This window comes from Pleurodeles waltl, chromosome 8 (assembly GCF_031143425.1).
Source record: "Pleurodeles waltl isolate 20211129_DDA chromosome 8, aPleWal1.hap1.20221129, whole genome shotgun sequence".
NCBI classification, from domain to species: Eukaryota; Metazoa; Chordata; class Amphibia; order Caudata; family Salamandridae; genus Pleurodeles; species Pleurodeles waltl.
The window spans coordinates 509,157,848-509,178,132 of record NC_090447.1 but is presented as its reverse complement, the minus strand read 5'-3'; the positions used below and the strand labels follow the sequence as shown (position 1 = coordinate 509,178,132).

The 20,285-nt window shown below is 41.0% G+C and overlaps 1 protein-coding gene across 3 annotated transcripts in view; it reads right to left on the bottom strand.

Annotated features, from left to right (window-relative positions):
- Positions 1-20,285, bottom strand: part of LIMS1 (LIM zinc finger domain containing 1) — a 253,547-nt gene that overhangs the window by 165,104 nt on the left and 68,158 nt on the right. Inside the window, exon 1 of one of the 3 annotated variants that reach the window (XM_069204475.1) lies at positions 14,845-14,935. The exons of the other annotated variants lie outside the window; for them this stretch is intronic. The gene's annotated coding sequence lies outside the window, so the exon portion shown is untranslated. Of the gene's footprint in view, positions 1-14,844; positions 14,936-20,285 lie in introns of those variants that run through there. 3 annotated transcript variants of the gene reach the window in all.

Here is a 20,285-nt window from a genome sequence, read left to right as displayed (position 1 = left end):
CACTCCAACGCTCTCCACAATATCTCATCATGTTCTTGATGATCTTGTCCATAGACTAAAATGAAATTGTGGAAAAATAAAACTTTGTCCAACTCTAATACTTTCTTCATGATCCTCTGGAAACATGCTGCCACAGAGACAAGCCCAAAAGGCATTCTGATGAAACTAAATGCTCCCAAAAGGGTTACAAATGATGTCAATGGTCTAGAGTCAGGATAAAGCATAACTGGATGGGAAGCAGAGGACAAGTCCATCACACTGAATAACTTAGCATCTTTGATTAATGCCAAAGTTTCTGAAATATTCAGTAATGGCTGTCGATTAACCCAGATATGTTTATTTAATCCTCTAAAGTCAACAAACATTTGAATCTTTACCTCCATCCTTTGGTGCCAGGACTATGGGGGCCAACCACTCTGAACACTCAATTACTTCTCTTTCTTTCAATTGCTTAAACTCTTGTTCAAGGGGTGCCAACGTCATATGAAGAACACTCCTTACCTTGGACACACGTGATATTGCGCCATTCTTCAGAATAATTTTATGTTCAAAATTCTTTAGTAGTCCTAATTGATCTCCAAATACTTTAGGAAATCTTGAAGCTATCTCATCTGAGAATTCCTCATTTGCCATTATCAACAACTTCTGTTTGGAATTTGTATTTAATGTTATCCCCATGTCACTTTGATGTTGCCAACCTAAAAGGTTATCACCCCTTTTCACTACATACACCTTTCCGATTGTTTCGCAATCTGGAAATTGGATTCTCAAAACTGAATAACCCAGTATGTTTATTTTCGTGCCTCCATAGCCCACAGGGTTTATATCTGGCGCCAGTAATTCAATTTCTCCTTTTCCAAGTACTGAGTCCCAATTCTTGTCACCAATCATCGAATATGGCGATTCAGAATCAGCAAGTACAGCCATTTTTATTTCCTCCTACCACAATTTCACACTCCGGCATCTCTACTGGATCTGCATCCACACATCCATCATCCCTTATACTGAAAATAAACTTTTCCTCACTTTCTATACAACTCACCACCATTTGCTTATTTAGTCTACACTCTGGCATAGTGCCCTTTCTTACCACATTTGTTGCTGACTGCTAACCGTGAAAAGCATCCAGGACTACTGGTAAGATGCCCTTCACACCCACATCTAAAGCACCTCAAACCTCCACTTTTTTGCTGATATTGAAGTATCATTCTGAGTAAATTTCTTCTTCTCAAACTTCTTATCTCCATCCTTGCTTTTCGTTTTCTCATGTTTGTCTACTTCTTTCTCTTTATACTTAACAAATCCTCTCACTGACTCATCCACACCAAAGTTGCCTTTTTCATCACGCAACTCACGCACCCATATACTAGTGTACTCCATACCTTCAACTATAGCTATCGCGTCTTTCAAACTGGGATTTTTTGCTAGTAATTTCTCTTGTACTTTTAGATTGTTTGTGCATCTGACAATCTGGTGTCTAACAAGAGAATCTGTCAATTGTTCAAATTCACATATACAAGCAAATGTTTTTAAGGCTGCAACATATGTGCCAATCTTCTCATTTCCCCTGCACTCTTGTGAAAAATGTGTGCCTTTCCAGTACCACATTAATCTCTGAGCCAAAATGTTTCTCTAACATCATTACAGATATGTCATAAACATTGTCTGGTTCACCTTCCCCATGACCAATAGTAATTTCATACAAACTTTCATATCCGTTTCCATCTTTCCATGGCAAAATAGGATCACCTTTATCTGAAAGGAAATGAGGAGGTTCAGACATATTAGTGTCTGAATCTTTGAACAAAGTTCTTGGTTAATGTATTACTATGATTCCTGAAATACTCTGGGGTAAGTACATCACTTTAAAATAACTCTACTGATTTGATATTTTCTGTAAGAATCATATCACCCAAAGAATAATTATGCATGTTATTATATGAAGTGGTATACTCTTCGTTTGTGTGTACTTATTAAATATATATATATAATAAACTGTTCTCTGAACTTCCAGTAGATGGGACTGTTTGACTAGCTTTAAAGTGCAACAGTGTGCTGATCACTGAAACAAGGACCAGCAGGTAATATGTACAAACATTCAAATTGTGCCCTCTTGAAACACACGCATCCACATGACGGATAAACCACCGTAGATTAAACTGCTGGGTGACTTCAAATGTTGTACAGTTTAATAAACTGCTCCATTGCCACCAAAATATTTCTTCCCCTAATGAAGTAAGCAAGAGGAGGGCAATGAGCTTATCCGCTGTCCAGAAATGGACTACGTGTTAATGGTGTGCGGATCACCGCTGGTTGATGTGGTTAAAAATTTGGCTGCTGATGTTTCTTGATCCCCAGTAACGCAATATAGATACTTAATTGCCCTGGACATTTTCTGTCTAGTTTATATTCAGATGTGCACACCATCATTGTCACAACCAAACTGCCCACCTTACAGGCCTCACGTTCCCCAACTTTGCCCAATCGAGCTGCACGGAACGTCATGTGCTCCCAAGATTCCATCGACTTCATCATTTGCCTGCAGACTGCAGTGAGAACACACCTCTCCTCAGTTCACTGCCCCTAATTCAGCTGTATTACGGTTCACTGCTCATCTGGTTCCCTCTACACTTTGGCTCAGCCAAACATGTAACATAGGCTTCACTCTCACCTCTGTTACCAATAACACTTCATCAACGAGTCACAATTGCAGGTGAGAGAACATTTTTACCTTAATATTGGGGTTACGTGGGTTCCTTCTTCTTAGAGGTTGGTGATGATTTAGCTTCTTTCTCTCTAGTCGCCAGTGTTAAAGAGATATTATCCACTTCAAATGTTCATTTACTTAGATCGGAATGTGAATCACCAACCTCTCAGGCTGCGAACCGGTTACAACTGACTCGTATTCATAGTCCTCACAACTTTCACATTGCCTGGAATGTTGTGACCTCAAGGTGACTGTCAATGCATTCCACCCAAGTGATCTAGTTCAAACCATAACACACCCTCTCTGGGACTATTATTTTCTAATGGGAGTTCATGATATGAGGATTTGTTTTTCCTTACCCTACACTCTGAGTTCCACCTGTGTGTAGGCATCACTGTCCATTCAAGTCGGAAGTGGTCTGTAAGATAACATTTTTTATATTAGCTTATCCATTCTTGTCCTTAGTCTGCAGGTATCACACAGCTTTACTAAATGGACTTGCAAGCTGTACGCAGTTCAGTATGCCTATGTGCACCATATCTATTTTATCTTACTTTAGCTTTCGGATATGCCAGCGTTTTGTATTCACTTTACTGATTTTGAGACAAGTGTAACTGTTACACATTTTGGATTCATGGATAGAAAAGGCCCTGTCTGCTCTTTTGTGCATGCTGCTATTAAGCAAGGGATACAATTTAAAACTGGTCTCTGGTAACCTCAGTTCTACAGGACTGTGCTGGCTTCTTGTCATTTCTCATAATCTGTGCTACTCAGGGCCTTACTCCATAGCTGGTGTATGCGGATGTAGCTTGCGCAATTAGATAAGATTGTGTCTGCTCTCTTGTGATTACTCACTGACTATTGTTGTTCCAGGATCATTTCTAAATATACTTTTGCTTACTCCTAAGAGGATGTGGAGATAAAAAATGTTTCTGAAGAGTATAAATACAGTAATAGGTGTGGCCATTATTAATTCACTAAGAAGTGGTACTAGATTTCCCTACTGACTAATTCCTCAACAGGTTATCTCTGTTGTGTATCTACATCTTTATTTTCCTTCATGAATTGTGTTGTTTTTTTGTTCTGTTACTCATTTGGTTATCATCTGATTGCTGCAACATTGGTTTCTATTAGATAAGTTCTTTTTATTTCAAATTTTCCATGGTATAAGCTAGTAATATCTTCTCTCCGATGGGCTTCCTCTTGGAAAAATGACGCATCGCCGACCCGACTGCAGAAGGAAATGACGCACGGGCTCACTTGCGAGTAAGGAATCAACGAATTGCTACCCTTTTCCTACGCACTCTCACCCATGCAGCTTTATTTTTTACACTAACCAGGTACTTTGTGTAATAGCAGCATTCTCACTGTTTTCTAAGGATTAAAACTCTTATTCTTTTTAAAATTCATATCTTGACTTGTGTATGTTGGATTTTTGTCATTTTGGTCTTGTTTGATTTAGATAAATATTACCTATTTGTCTAAACTGGTGTGATGTCCATTTTGTAGTGTTTTCACTGTATTACTATGTGTGTTGGTACACATACTTTACACATTGCTTCTGAAGTTAAGCCTGCCTGCTTGCTCGTGCCAAGCTACCAAATGGGTGAGTGGGGGTTAACTGAGGGGGATTCTCCTTTACCCTTACTAGAGTGAGGGTCCATGCTTGGACAGGGGGTAACCTGACTGCCAACCAAAGACCCAATTTCTAACAGGGGCTGTCTAATTAGGCGGACTGGCACCAGATTTACATTAGGAACAGTAATCTTGAAAGAAGATGTCCTTAGAGAGATGGTTACTTGGTTACTCCATAGGTGAAGGACTACAGACTACTCTACAGTAAGCAGCAAAGACGGCTGATGTGAGGAGTTGGCATGGTCAGTATAGGGGAATTGTGAGAGGTTACTGCTGGAGGACCTTTGTTCACATTAGAGCTTCCATTACGAAAAAGGTGATTATCCTGAAAGTCAGACATGGACCTTTCCGTGTTAAATGTAACCAGACAGATAAAAGAAAGAAAAAAAAACACACCATATTCTGTGGCACGTTTTGGTGAACCACAATGTCTGAAATGATTTAACAGCTTGTACTATCCCAGTCCATTTGAAAAACTGGTGGTTGTGGCAGAAAAACTAATCCATGCCATAGATCCACCAGAATTTACTATGCTGGTTGTGTTTTTCTGGACTACTGGTCTCTTCCAGGTACTCAGTGTTCATCGAAAAGGCAAGAACAGGAAATCAGATTGAGCAGTTTAAATTTTGCCTACAAACAATATGGAGAGGAGTTAGTCTTTTCTGTCCAGGAAGGAATAGGAGTTTGCTAAATTACCTTCAGCTTTCTGGAAATCTGGAAATTGTACTAAAAATACTAGGACTTTAGCAGTGTCCTTCAACCCTCAACCTTCTCCTAGCTATTAACCCCTGCATTCCCCTTAGATACCTCTATCTTTCAGTTCAAGCATAGACCAGGATTTGTGATTGTGAATAGCTAGTTCTTTAACAGTTACGAACAAGGGCACCATTTTCTTTTGGGTCTTTGGAGTGATAAATTCACACCATACCCACACTTTCTGGCCTACGAAGATAAAATTGCCACCAAAATCTGGGAAACATCACTTAAATGCGGTAAATGCAGCAAGATGCATTTACCACAATACCTTTGCAATGCATATGTGTTTACCATGCATGGCTTTACCACGCATGCCTTTACCATGAATATACCTTGACCACGCATGCCTTTACAATGAATTTCATTGTAAAGGCATGAATGGTAAAGGTGTATGCGTGGAAATGGTTTTAAAGGTAAGTACAGGTGAGTATTAAGTGGTTGAGTGATTATATATATATATATATATATATATATATATATATATATATATATAGTGTGTTTAGGGTGGGTAACAGTTCTTGGTGGTAAATGCATTTTTAGGTTTTAAAGTGGGTATGGGATTTGGGGTGGTAAGGCCATTTTTAGGTTTTAGGGTGGGTATGGGTTTTGGGGTGTAAGGTAATTTTTAGGTTTTAGGGTAGTTATGGGTTTTGGGGTGGTAAGATTGTTTTTAGGTTTTAGGGTGGGTATGGGTTTTGGGGTGGTAAGGACATTTTTAGGTTTTAGGGTGGGTATGGGATTTGGGGTGGTAAGGTAATTTTTAGGGTAGGTAGGATTTTTGGGTGGAAAGGTGTGTGTATGTGTGTGTATATATATATATATATATATATATATATATATATTTATAATAATAATAATGTATGTTATACTTACCTCTACTTTTTACCATGCATATGCCTTTCCCAACTATGACTTTATAATGAACTTTTCGTGGTAAAGGCATGCATGGTAAAACATATGCATGGTAAAAACATTTTGTGGTAAGTGCATGCGTGGTAATGACCATGCATTGTACTTGCCGTATTGTAAAGGCATGCGTTGTAAGTGCATGTGTTGTTCCATCATACATCCCCAAAGTCTGTGTTCTCCCATAAAACTAAGATTTCACAGTCTGAAGTCTGAACCCGAGTCCTAAGCCTCATTTCTCTGAGTTCAAGAATGTCTCACGCATCATCTGCACAGATTCCTTCTTGGGGAACAGTGGGCTATGTTGGGTACAATTTAAGAGCATTAGTTGGTGATCAAAAGCTAGTCTGGTAGCTTGTTCAGGCTGCACAACTGGTATGGACTTGTTGAGGCGCCAGTGCTGAGGGTGGTGTCACGCGAGTAGCACGGGCAGGTAACACTGAATTCCAAGCAAACACGTCTCAGCAGCTGCCTAATATTGCTTTGCCCACCAGCAACTGTGCCATTCTAACCAGGTTTTAAATACCCTGGCACGGCATAGCGTCCACGCCTTAATTCGTGCATTTAAACAATTTTACATTTTCAAACAACTTATTTTAGTAATTGGTCTTCATACTCCAATTTAAATTCCAAAAGGAAACGACTATCTTAGTGCTGTCACCGAGTGCTCAATCATTTCCCCTTGCCACACGTTATCAACATTTCTTCTTCTTGCCATCTGGACAGGGTTCCTGCACCCTAAGGAGCTTCATTCTCGAGCCAGCTGTTTCTTACCCAACCCTGCACTCTAATGAGCAGCACCGAGCAGCAGCACAGGCGTTCCTGCACACTCTACGTTACAGCCAAGCTAGACAGGAGTTCTTAAGGGATCGAAGCTGCAGGTTTTAAAACAGGATGCATTTCCTACCTCAACTGTCCACGGTGTCGGACATATTTTTATTTATTTTATCATGTTTTTGTAGTATAAGCATCGCACCTTTTTTAATGCCCAAAGAGATCTGAAACTTTTAGGGGGGGGGGGGGGGGGGTTATGAGAGGAGATAAATACTATTTGGGACGGCATAGTGGTGCCCTTGAAAACCAGCAGAAGTACTTCCTCCTAAATCATAAAAATATTCCTAGACCTTGGCAGCTCTGGCTCAGTTAAAGTCTCTCCAGCTCGGCATCATGTGCTATCAAGTTTCCATACTTCCAGTTGTAAGGTATGCTGCATTATTCTACCCCTCCCCTCCCCCCCACCAGCCCCACAAATATGGGGGGTAACTGTGCGGTCAGGAGATGCAGCGCATAAACAGATAGGGTGTTGCATCTTCTCTGCCCCACCCATTATCTTTAACAGCAAAGAGTGGGACTTCACCTATTCGAGGTGTCAGGGTATACCAATATGTACACCCAGACAGTCTAAGCTCAGGCACTTGGTAATGCCAGAGTACAGTACTATTTCTCTTTAGTATGATAACCCCAACCTACCAGAAAATGCTCTTGTGCTGTGGGGAGGCACCAGGGGTATCGATGAAGCACAGTGTCATATTATTTTGCCTTTGCCTTGATGTACTAGAGTGCCGCTCAGACCTCCAGTTTTCGTTTCTACCTTACCTAAAAGATCGCATCCAGTACAGCTCTGATAACTGGTGTCAACCCTCTGCCGCTACTGGAGTGGAAGAAAGTCACCACTAGTCTGTAACCTGTGGCGCAGTGGTACTTGTTGGTCTACCACTCTAGGAAAGCGAGTCATCACTGTTGTTATGAACCGGAAATTCAAATAGATTCCTCTGTGTGGCAGCCACAATTCTCAGACACATTTCTTACAGGGTATTAGACGTCATGTCACAGTTTTGTTCATCACATCGTGTTCCAGAAATACTGCATACTTGTTCCACCTTCAGCTATTTCTGGAATCAAGCTAGAGGGTAGTTTCAGAAACCTAACAGAGGACAACCTTTGCACTCCTGAAACAGGAAATAGGCCCCTAAGTGAGGAAATCACCATCTCTGCCGGAATATCTGCAGGACGTCCGAGGTTGCCCATCAACAGATCAGGCAAGTTCTTAAGCACAATATAAAGTGATCACTCCAGAGTCTCTCCAACTAATTCAGGATGCAACGCTGGTCAGAAAAAATACGAACAAAGCCCTTTCCCCAACTGCAGAGGGAGTGATAAAGATCTTGTTGAGCTTCTAGTATGGAGATGTGAAGGACTATACTATTTATAAAACACATATCCAGGTTAAACTAATTAATCAATTTAAATATTATAGCACAAGAATCTTGCTATTGGTTAATTCATACAGAAAATTGAATCTTTCAAAAAAGCTCCACTGAATCCAGTACCAACACATATGTGAAAAACTTGTTTTTAATGTTTTAGAAGCTGCATCAGCATATAATGGTGAATCTTTTTTATAATCATACTTTAGGAAAATAAACAGAGTGATAGTTGAAAAAAGCGATCCCCAAGTGAGAAAAGAGACACCACATCCTAAAGCAATTAGTTATAGTTATGTAATCTTTGGTGTATCTCACAAATAAAGCCTCTTATTGAGTTATAAAGTATGCTTGTCAATACATTCATTGCTAATTCAAAACATAATAGAAGAAGTCTTGTCTGAATAACGTGTCAATGGCGTTTTGACCCCCATGCTGGATACTAGAGTCTCATCCGGACAAAAAATGACCTGGGGAACTGCCAAGGAAAACACCATCAGTAAGGAGTGGGCTGTGATGTATAGCAACAGAAAGGGGTATATTTAAAATAATATAGGTATAGTATCCAGCATGAGGGTCGAACGCCGTTGACAAGTTAATTAGACAAGACCTCTTGGATTATTTTTTTGAATTAATCAATGTATTGACAAACATACTTCATAACATAATAAGAGGTTGTCTTTGTGAGATACAGCAAAGATCACAGAACTATAAGCAATTTATTTATTGCTTTAGGGTGTGGTGTCTCTTTTCTCACTTCGGGATCACTTTTTTGAACTATCACTTTGTTTATTTTCCTAAAGTATGATTATAAAAATGATTCACCATTATATGATGATGCAGCTTTAAAAACATAAAAAAAAAATGTTTTTCACATGTGTTGGTACTGGATTCAGTGGAGCTTTTTTGAAAGATTCTAGACAGATAATATTCATCTTCACTTACATTTCATTTTGTATGAGTTAACTATCAGCAAGATTTTTCTGCTGTAATATGGACATTGATTGAAAATGAGTTTCACATGGATATGTGTTTTGTGACAATTATACTCAGGTTCACGTGGACATTCTGGGATGCTCTTGTATTTGTTTAGTGTATAATATTTATAAAGCACACTACACAGCAGGACGTTGGCTGATTAAGGACCTTTTCATGGTTACAAATTTGCGGGTGATCCTATACACAAGTATCAAAACTCATCCTGAACAAAAGCCACCATACTTTCCACAACAATTCCAGTCTTTATGCCAGTTTCAGGCCTGAAGCGGAGTTTGGGAAAGGGTTACAGAAGGTCTTGCCCAATAAGGACTGTATCCAAATATATAAATATAAAGCAACATTACTTACTTAGTGGCTTTATAAGGCCCTCTGCCTTGTGTTCCAGTTGCTCCAGGGAACTGCAATTTTGCACTGCTTGCACAGCGAACTGAACTTGTGGCTCATTTATATGAGAAAGAAAATACCATCGACTTAGTCAGTAATTCTATGTACCACCATGAATGGTATTTCCATTGATTAAAATAGACTATAGTAATTTCCCTTAGGTATAGGTTAGATCAGTCCATCTTCTTGAGAATACACATGTCAGGAAGTGAAATGTGGAAGAATTAGGGGTATTTGTTGGGAAGAATATGAGAGGGTCAGGGGAACTAAGTTTTGGTGAAGATTAGCCCACCAGAAAGAGACTGTCCCCACTGTGTTAACAGGAGCAGTCCTTTGGCACTGGTTTGATGGAGACTTCTCCATATACTGTATCCTATCCTCTGCGATTTCTTAAGATCATGATTTGTCCTTTTATGTTGTATGTGACAACGTTGACCAATCAAAAAGGATAAACAAAAAGATTCAAGACCTACACAGGAGCTCTTTGATTTGAGATCGTATTTTCAATTTCGATACGGCTCTTAATAAAGTAGACCAAATGTAATTTTAAATTATGTTAAAAAAACACATAATGCAAATTATTAATACACGAATACCTTACTGAACTTCTATCCAATTCGTGCAAATTATGTGCTCTGGCGTCACTTCGTCAGTCAGCAGCATGCAAAGCTTTAAACACATTCTATGAATACAAATAAATTATAATAAAAACTGACCAGTCAAGTGATCCAGCAAAATATACAGGATTTCAAAATGTTGAACCACACTGGTTTATAATCTTAATGTCGTTTTAATCCGTCGGACCCCTTAACCAACAACAGATTTGGCATATTTTTAAGTTAATAATGACAGAGCGGGGGCAGCGTGGAGATTTGTTTTCCAAGGGCTCTTAGTTAGCGAGTCACTCCCACAAACAGCTAGACAAAGCACAGGCCCTCACTCATGGGAAAGGGATGCTGGCGGCAGCAGTTCCGAGGCATCTAGTTTACAAAGACAAGGGGCACCTGCTAATACAACTGGAAGGCCTCTCTGTAAGGATGCGTGGTCAGGGAAAAGGCCATCTATTTATAGTTTTGTGCAAGACATACAATTACACAATTTCAAAAGATTTCACAACAGAATCGAACCGATCGTACCTGGCATGAGTAATGACACTAGAAAATGACCAGGGACCTCAACAGTGCTAAATAGCGCTTCAAACTGAGAAAGTGTCAGAAACGGGCTAAGACATTTTAAAGGGGAAGTCATGTGTGGAAATGTTTGTCCACGCCCTGCTTTAATATTTTTTGCTCCCAGTTCCTCTTCCAGTGAATAACAAGATGCTGGCATGCACAGGATGACTTTGTATATTTTATTAATATACTTTGTGGTTTTGAATAGCGGGACCCAGCCCACTGGAGTATCTGAGGAGTTTACAGTTTGAATATACAATAACATAAAAATACGATACAGTAAGGGAACTCGCATATGAGTAAAAGTCACACGGTCTGTGGTTGCTGTGTAATAACACATCTCTGCTTAGTGTTAAATGTCCAGTTCTAGACAGCTCCCCCTGCTACCCCCCCAAAAAAAGGCACTTTATGGTCACAGGAAAAAAAATTGTACAGGAATCTCTAACAGGAGTATATAAGAGTAAACAAAAGTTCCTCTTTGAAAGATACCTAAACCAAAGATCCACTTTCACTAAAGCAAGACCACCTGCTTCCGCTGCCTTTCTTCCTGCTGAGTCACATTAGAACAAGGGTCTCCAACCTTTTCTATAACAAGATCTACTTCTGATCAGTGAAAATCATTGTGAGCTACCTAAGACTAAACAACTCTTGCGTTATTACCAGACACCCCCACGCCCAGCATCCTTGACTTTAAACATAATGGCCATAGAGCAAAATACTACGATTTGAACAAAATACTTTGACTAGGGGCACTATGACAGGGCTGTCATGTGTCAGAGTTACCGAAGGGTATTATCACCAGAAACCCCCAACCCCAGCTTCCTTGACTTTAAGGCTAATGTCCATAGAGTCAGATATTATGGTTTGAACAAAATACTTTAACTAGGGGCTCTATGACAGGGCTGCCATCTGTGTCAGTGCGAGTGTGGTCTTTCAGGATCTAAGAACATGTGTGCATATGAATGGGATATATGTTGTGGGTAACTGAGAGCCTGTGTCTTATGTAGCTGTGGCACAGGACATACCTTTTGCCTTATGTGACACATGTACATGTATAACACAAACATACAGTCGTTTTTTGAAATGGAACAAATTTAAAGTGCAAAAATATTCAAATGTGGGACATTTTTCTGCACTTTAAATTTCTCCCATTTAAAAAATTACTTTCTTTTTCAGCTATATATATGGCACCGTGTTCTACTGGAAATTGGGAGCAAGAGGCCAGCTGTTTGAAAATACATTGAAGAAAATTAAAATGAAGTAAATTATAAGGTAACTTTTCTTTTAATATTCTCTGGTTTAAAAGCACTGAAAATCATAATTTTCTTCGCTCCTTCAATACTGCATTGACAGTGGAGAGGTAAATACTTTAGTGCTTCAATTCTTCATATCTGTGCCTTGGGTCATACATCTGACTCCAGCACTTTTCTTTATCAGGCCCTGTTATCTGCAGTCTGATGATAATAATGTAAAAAAATAAATAAATAAAAAACAGCTTTCCCTTAACTTTAAAAGGACAAAATATGACCCTGTGCTTATTTAAGATGAAGTCAGGGCCATGAGCTACTCTGAAGGGGTCTGGGAGGTACTGGTAGCTTGCGATGGATTGGTTGGAGACACCAGCATTAGAAGTTTTGCCATTTCTTCTTCTCATCTTTCCCTTTCTTTTTAACTTCCAACAATATTGATTTACCTTCTTCTCTTCTCAGGCCTCACAATCTATCCTGACCTCATGCGCCCTCTCTGCCCCAATCTTGGTTCCCACTAACACTGATTTATTTTCACTTCTTCTCCTCGTGTCTATTCACCAACATATCTCTTTATCAGCTTTTAGCCTTATCATGGGAACATTCTGGAGCCCAAAACACTGGAGTTTATTATATGTTCGCACTTTTTCAATTGTTCTTCTACCATACAGTTCCAACTATGTTACGGTAAGTATTCTCCAGTTCTATGTGTAGCTCGCTGATACTCGAGAATTGTGAGTGCTCTAAAATAATGTAAAAATAAATGCTGCACTAGGAAGTGAGGTATGGGGCCACAAACATTCCCAAATGGAAGTGGCAATGGGAGAGTAGGAATTTGACTTCTCTCTTGAAGGTACTGTATGGTAGGCTGGTTCTGACAGATTGGGGGGTACTGCGTACCAGACTCTGGGTCCATTCCCATAAAAAGACAGACTTAAAGAGGGCACCATCTTCTTGTTATTCATTTTTCCGAGGTTGGTGCAGTACTTTTTTACGTTTATCTCAAGCTGCTGTCTTGACCTAAGAGAAGCTAAGAAGAAATCGCCCCTCCCAAATGCGGCATAGAACCCTCCAAAAAAGGGTCCTTGAAACTTATAAAAGCCAAGAGAGTTGAGGATTCAGCCTCTTCTTGGTTTAAGCTTGCAGCGAAAAGACACCCAACAACCCAGTTAACTGACATTTAAATAGTAACTGTGATGTCATTATGCTAACACGCTGCCTATTTACTATTCAGTATCACAAGGTGGCGTTACAGGGCAATTTTAAGCTGGATTTAAGAGCAAAGGTAACAGAGAAGGAGTAATTTGCAGTGGTGAAAAGGTTACTCCTTAGGACTCTGGGCCACTACAGCAGGGCCTGGAAATAAACCGACCAGCGCCCCTCAATCCTTCCAGGAACTGTGGAAACAGAGCAACTACAGGGGTGGCCTGGTGCTCACCCCATTATTACTGGAGTTATGATGTCAAAGGGGGTTGAAAGTATGGCTGACACCTGGCCGGTTCTATACCGGTATGGCCACTACTTTAATGTTGATGTCAGAACAAAAACAAGCATTTACAATGCATCGGGTCTCGCGTTTGCTCATGTTAGAGCTGATCGCGTTGTAAACTCCTAACCCGACTTTTCACCTATCGGGCAAAAGTGCATTTATGTACATAACCCGAAAAAGTGAAATCAAGTACGTAAAGCGCTCGACTTCTGCCAAGCGAGATCGGGCTCGTAAATTAGAGAAAAAAAAGTCCACGAGCCCAATGGAAAACAGCGAGCCTCGCATGTTTTCTGTACTTGGTCGCTGCGCTGGAGGAGGGCTTGCCACCGGAAAAGGCATGCCATATGCGTGCCTCCGACTAATGAAAGCAAGCAGATTTTATTAGGGAAGCCCACCAACCAATAAAAAACACTGATGTGAATTTGACAGGGCTCCGAGCCCTTTTATAAATACAAAAGAGTCTCCCTGCGAAACGCATGCGCGAGCGCATGCAACGCAGGCTCGACCCTAATGAGAAAACTAAAGCCGGTATTTTTTCCCCTTTATCAGAACACACTTTAAAATAGTACGTTATACATAAACACTTTAAAACGTGTTGTACAGCGGCACCTGGCTGATAATAAAAGTAAACAAAGACAGAAAGGCTATATTAAAAACAAATACAGAGGGTTTCATATAACGTTCTGTTCAAGAATCATGCCCAGGCCTCTGCAGAATCATAAAACACGAACAGCCAGTCGGTATTTTGTCTCTGGAAAAGACGGCCACCCTACCTGAAAGCTAAGTATCGGTGATACACATTATTCTAAATAAAGTACATTGGATGTGGGTGCTACCCAGATATACTGTCTTTCCCGGCTTGAGAATCAGCTGTTAACTCCTGGATTGTCTGTAAATGAACACAGGCATATCTACAGACTGCTAGAAGCGAAACACATGCTACGTCTGGTTACAAACCTGCACCGTTGGACATAATCTGTGCAGTGGAAAAGCAGTCAAGGTTTGAGACGTCAATGCAAACCGCTGTCCCCAAACAAGGCAAAAATGTACATGAATTTCCTAAATGTGGCACGCAACCACTGTGACTGGAGTGTAGAAGGCACAGGAATGCACAGTGTAGACATCACACAACGCCTGCTCCGTGTTCGTGGCCTAGTAAGGCCTCCATGGCCCCCATGGCCCCTGAAGCAAGCTGAGGAACCTAGCCCAAACATCTCCTGGTCTGGTGGTAAACACACAGCCACTAGTTGGGGTGAAGTGGGCCTCTCATACCGCTCGCTGGGCCGCGGCGCCGCTGCACCTGCTGCACTATTGATAGCGCCTACTACCCTGCTTTTGCTCTCACCTTTGTCACAGGGATCCGTGCTTGAGAAGCCCTCGCGCTGTTATTTTCCACTACCCCACTGGCGAGGGCTGACTCGTGTTTCGCCTTTTTCTCCCCTTAGCTTTCTGTGTCGATAATGACCGAAGTGACTCAACAAACCACATCCTACGTTCGGCCTGCCAAGGCCTTCGGCACTGCAAATACGAAGGGAACTCCAACACACCAAAAATATTAAAGGGACAGCGAAGCCGAACTCTCTTGAGGTATTTATGGGGCTAGAGCAGCGCATCAAACTTTAGGAACACGTAGGTCCACCCCAGTGTTCCTAAAAGCGTAAATTAAGCCCACATTGGGGGTCAATGAGCACTAGAACTGAATGACCCGACAAAGGGTCAACAAACTTTGAAACAGTGAACGTCTTAAAAAAGACCCGCTGTCTTTCCTTTTGTCACAAAAAGACCTGGGTAGGAGGCAACAGCACTGTTCAAAATAGCTTTTGGCGCTTGTTTGCCATTTATTTCTCAGTGCATAGGCAAATGCAAGTAATGTACCCCTTAAAGAACTAACAGTGTGACCATGTAACGCAGGCAGCAATTAGTAGTTTCTTGGAACTGAGGAAGACAGAAGACAACAGCAGAATAATGGCAAAACACAACACGCATTTAGAACATTACTCCTTCCAGCAAATGCACGTGTCCTGTTACAGCTAAAGAAGCTGTTCTGCTGTTAGGGAATAAATATATCATATTAAATCAAAGCAGTGGTGCAACCTCAAAATGTTAAAACATAAAGATACCTTTAATTGACCCTATGTGATGTTTCTGTGTCTCCTTTACTATGTTTCGTTCAAAAAATAAACCGTGTTTCTCTTATTTTTCGCACACTCGCCAATCCATAATCCCTCCACTTTGGAAAGTCATAGTGCAGGTGATTTTACTGTTATTCATATTAGGAGTTTTTTTAAGCTGTTGTTAGCATATTTTTAATTTAAGCTACCTTTTATTAAACCTCCTCCCTAAGATTCCCATTTCTCCCACCACCACAGTCTGACTGCAGGTCTCTTTCCCGCCTTTGAAGTATTCTCCCATCTGAGGGCACTCTTCAAACTTCAGTTTTTAACCCCTGTGGTCCCACAACTCTTACTTGCTGCTCTCCTGCCCCTCGGCTGTGCATCATTGTTGGTTTTGGGCTCTTTTTCCTTTGTGGGGGCTGGGGTGGGGGGGTGGGGGGGAGAGAGGAGGCTGGAGCTGTCATCCACTATCGTGTTGCTACTTTTTAAAACACGTTTTCGCACAAATTCACCATTCTTATTTGCATTTACTGCTCCAAGATTGTCGCTTGCCATCTTCGAATGGTGAGTATAATAAAAAATATTATGCCCCCTTCATGATCTATACATACTTTATCTCTTTTTTTTAGGTCACAACCTACCAAAACAGCACAGCTGCCTGGTTTGCTAAAGACATCTTGGGGACTTTCAGAAAGTTGACCTAGGGATGCATTCCACTTGTTGATTACCATTGGCTTTGTAACTCACTTTCTGGCTTTCCATTTGCTGGCTTTATTTGTTTTACGCTCTCCATGTACAGTTTATCCCTCCTGTTGCCTTAACCATGTTTACTGTATCCTTCCACAGACTCCCTTTCTATAAACAGGCCTGTAAATCTTCTTCTCCGGTGCATTCAAAGACTAAGGTCAAATGTCAGGTGCTGTCTTCCAAAAGTACTTGTTTACTTTTCTTTCTCCAACTCCAAAGTGAGAGGATTTATGTGACAAGCTTGCTGGACACTTGCGGTAGGAAAGAGTTATTTTTTCTAGCACACTACAACATTTAAATGAACTGTGCAGTTCAGAATATAATCAGAATTCTAAACGCACAAATGCACATTTTTTAAAAATAATTTCTGAAGTGTCTTGGAAACAAATACTTTAATATGATTATAACAAATCATTAAACTAGGTCGCTGGTTCCCAAACGTTTGACTTCTGTGGACCCGCACTTTATCATTACTGGAGCCCGGGGACCCCCAATGATTCTTTATTGAAATCCAGGGACCCCCCCCCCCACTGAGTCATTACTGAAAGGTGGGGGACCTAATTTATTAATAATATTTAATTTTCTAAGCAGTCGCGGACCACGTGAGGAGGCTTCGCGGGTTCCCCCAGGCGTCCCCGTTTCACAGGTTGGGAACCACTGAACTAGGTGATGCAGTTTCCACACATTTTCATCTGTGTACTGCATAGTTTTATTATTAAAACTGTATGTCTGTGCAAATGTAATGGTCGTTTCAATTGAAAATGTGTTGTCTGTAATGGCAGTGTGCTACCATACGGTGAATACTCCACTCCACACCACTCCAACCTACATCACTCCACTTTACACCACTGCATGCCATTGCACTCTGCACCACTCCACTATATGCCACTACACTCTATGCCACTTCACACTATCCTTCTTTAAGGTATCACTCTACTCTGTGCCAATGCATCCTTCCCCACTCTACACCACTGCACTTTACTCTAACTCAACTCTGTGCCCCGGCACTCTATGCCAATCTATTGTACGCCACTCTAATCTACTCTACACCACTGCACTCTATACCATTTTACTCTACCCCCCACTCTATGCCACTCTACGTAACTGCACTCTACCCTGCACCACTCCACTTTACTCTACTATAAAACAATCTACTCTATGCCACAGCACTCTATGCCACATTACTCTGCTCGGTGCCATGCTTTTCTATGCCTTTGCACTGTACGCTGCTCTACTCTTAACCACGGCACTCTATTGCTCTCTTCGCCACTCTACTCTATGCCACTACTCTCTACACCACTCTACTCCACTCAACACCACTGCACTCACTCTACTCTGCAACACTGCATTCTCTGCCAGTGATCTCTACAGCACTCTAATCTGCACTACTCCACTCTATGGCACTATATTCTACTCTGCATCACTGTGCTTACTCTACTCTGCACCACTCTACGCCACTGAACTATGCCACTTAACTCCACTCTGCCCTCTACGCTGCTACACTCTATGCCATTCGACTCTGTGCACTCTAATCTATGCCACTGCATTGTACGCCACTGAATTCAATGCCACTATACTCTGCAACCCTCTACACCAGGCACTCTGCACTATGCCACTCCAGTGTATGACTGTTTACACAACTCCACACTATGCCACTCCAATACAGGACACTCTCTGCCACTCCACTCTAAAACACTCTACTCTTCATCCATTTCACTCTACAACACTACATACCACTCTCCTCTATACCACTAACCTTTAGCCATGCTGATGAGCAGCCACGATGGTGCACAATATGGCTAAAACACATTGAAAAAGACTCTTGCACAGGCGAGACCTACTGTCTTTGCAATGCTTTCTTTTTTTTTTTTTTTTTGCTGATGCTGCTCAACATTGGCAAAAAGAGTTGGAAAAGCCAGTAGGTCTGCATTCACAGCCAAAAGGCAAGACTTAGCAGCTTTGTCTGTGCTTTCCTAGCAGCCACAATCAGTAAAGTTTAGCAGCATAAATGGCTACATTTAGGGCGATAGATCGAATTTCTGATTTGTCAATGATGTAATATTCTAAACAAAACAAATGCATGTCAAGCTTTAAAATGAGACAGCCAGCCATTAATCTTGCAAAAGAAAGCTTTTAGCTCTGTTGGCTTTAGGGTATTTTTGTCTCCAGCAAATTATACTTTAAAGCAAAATATTAAATGAATCAAAAAGGCGATCAAACCAAGGGCTATAGCAACACCAACCAAACCAGAGTACACGTGAAGAGCAAAAATCTGCCTCCAGTCTATCATCACACTTGTTTTTAGTCTTCAGAGAAATGATACACAGATGACAGACAGCTAAAAGGCAGGGACGTTCCTCTACACTAAGAGCCTACACTCACTGAGCCTGCAAGACCCATGAGATGGTAAAACCTGGATAAGTGGATACAAAATCAGCACAAACCACACACGTTCTTTAAAACAAAGCATTGTCAATTAATGAAGGGTCTTTAGAACGAATAAAATTATTGCAGCCTCCCATCGCTCCTAACCACAAGTCACAAAAAATAGCAAGGACGGACGGCAGCAGAATACAAAATGACATGCAAACAAACAGAATGTATAATCCGATACTAACAGAAGCGTTCATCAGAATTGGTATTACACACATTAATACGCTAACTTTATTTTTTATCTCTGTGATGTTAAAATAAAAAATACAGACATTCACACTACCTTATTGCAGGAAACGTTTCTTTACACGTCTGAAAAGGTTTGTACTGTCCATAACGTAGAAGAACAAAAGTAGAACATTTTAATTATTTAACTAACATGGGTATTGGAGTCACGTCTGGGCAGGAAGCAGGAAAACTGCCAATGAGACAGCAAAGTAACCTGGGCCTGACCAGACTAATCAAACTGCAAAACCTTTCTTACAGGTTTAAGCAACATAACTAACCCAGATACAACTCGGTTTTCCAGGCCTGTTGGGCAGCAGGTATTTTAAAGTTTTTTTGCCTGTGGTTTTATGCCAGTCATGTATTACGCACTTTATAGTCATAAGCACATTCGTTGCTGGCCGATGCCAACAGGCTGGTCCTTTTAGCAATATCATATCACGTGAGTATGGCTGCTCTTTTAGGTCGAGCACACAAGCACTTTGACTGTTGTAAGTATTGTGGGCTTTTAACCATGCCCATCTCACGCCCATCACTTTCACTTGTTCATGGGCTTGTCTTTCAAAAAAGTACGAAGTCATTGGTAATGGCTTTACATTCATCTAGCATTGAGGCGGTTTTTGTCACGCCTTGCAGTCTGTCCTTGTTACATGAAATATTGCACCATTGCTGATATACTTCAACGTGTGGAGAACTATTTCTTTGGTCTCTCCCCTTCATGCTGTATGGCAGCCATGGCGTGAACAGGCACAACAGCGTGAACTCGATCAGCGGTATTAGAGCACTGGTCATATTGCTCACAGTTACCTAATCCGAGTAAATTCTTGTGGCACTCTCCTTAAAACACTTGAAATTGGTGAATGCCTTACTAAAACAAAAATCCTCAAAGCAGAAGCGGCTCACCCAGCACAGAGCCAATACTACAATATTCACTGCACTCTGGAAACTCATCCCATAATGCGTTGCACGTTTTTTTATTTAAAAAAAACAGAACATTTTTGCTCATAACACACCCTGTGGTCGTCCTAGGACAATGGGACCACCACCAAAAACGTTCACAACAACATGCTCTACATCATCTTTGGGTCCCCACACTAGGTTAGTGGGGACCCCAAAATAATAACCCCTCGCACTACTCAATATATGATTAACCTTTTTCATGGTTGGAACCTTTGTTTTACAGCTGATAGAAGGTTGTGTTTTAAGGGCCTTCTTTATAATTTCATTGTTATAGGCCTGATGCCCCTGAACATGTGCAATGTACTAT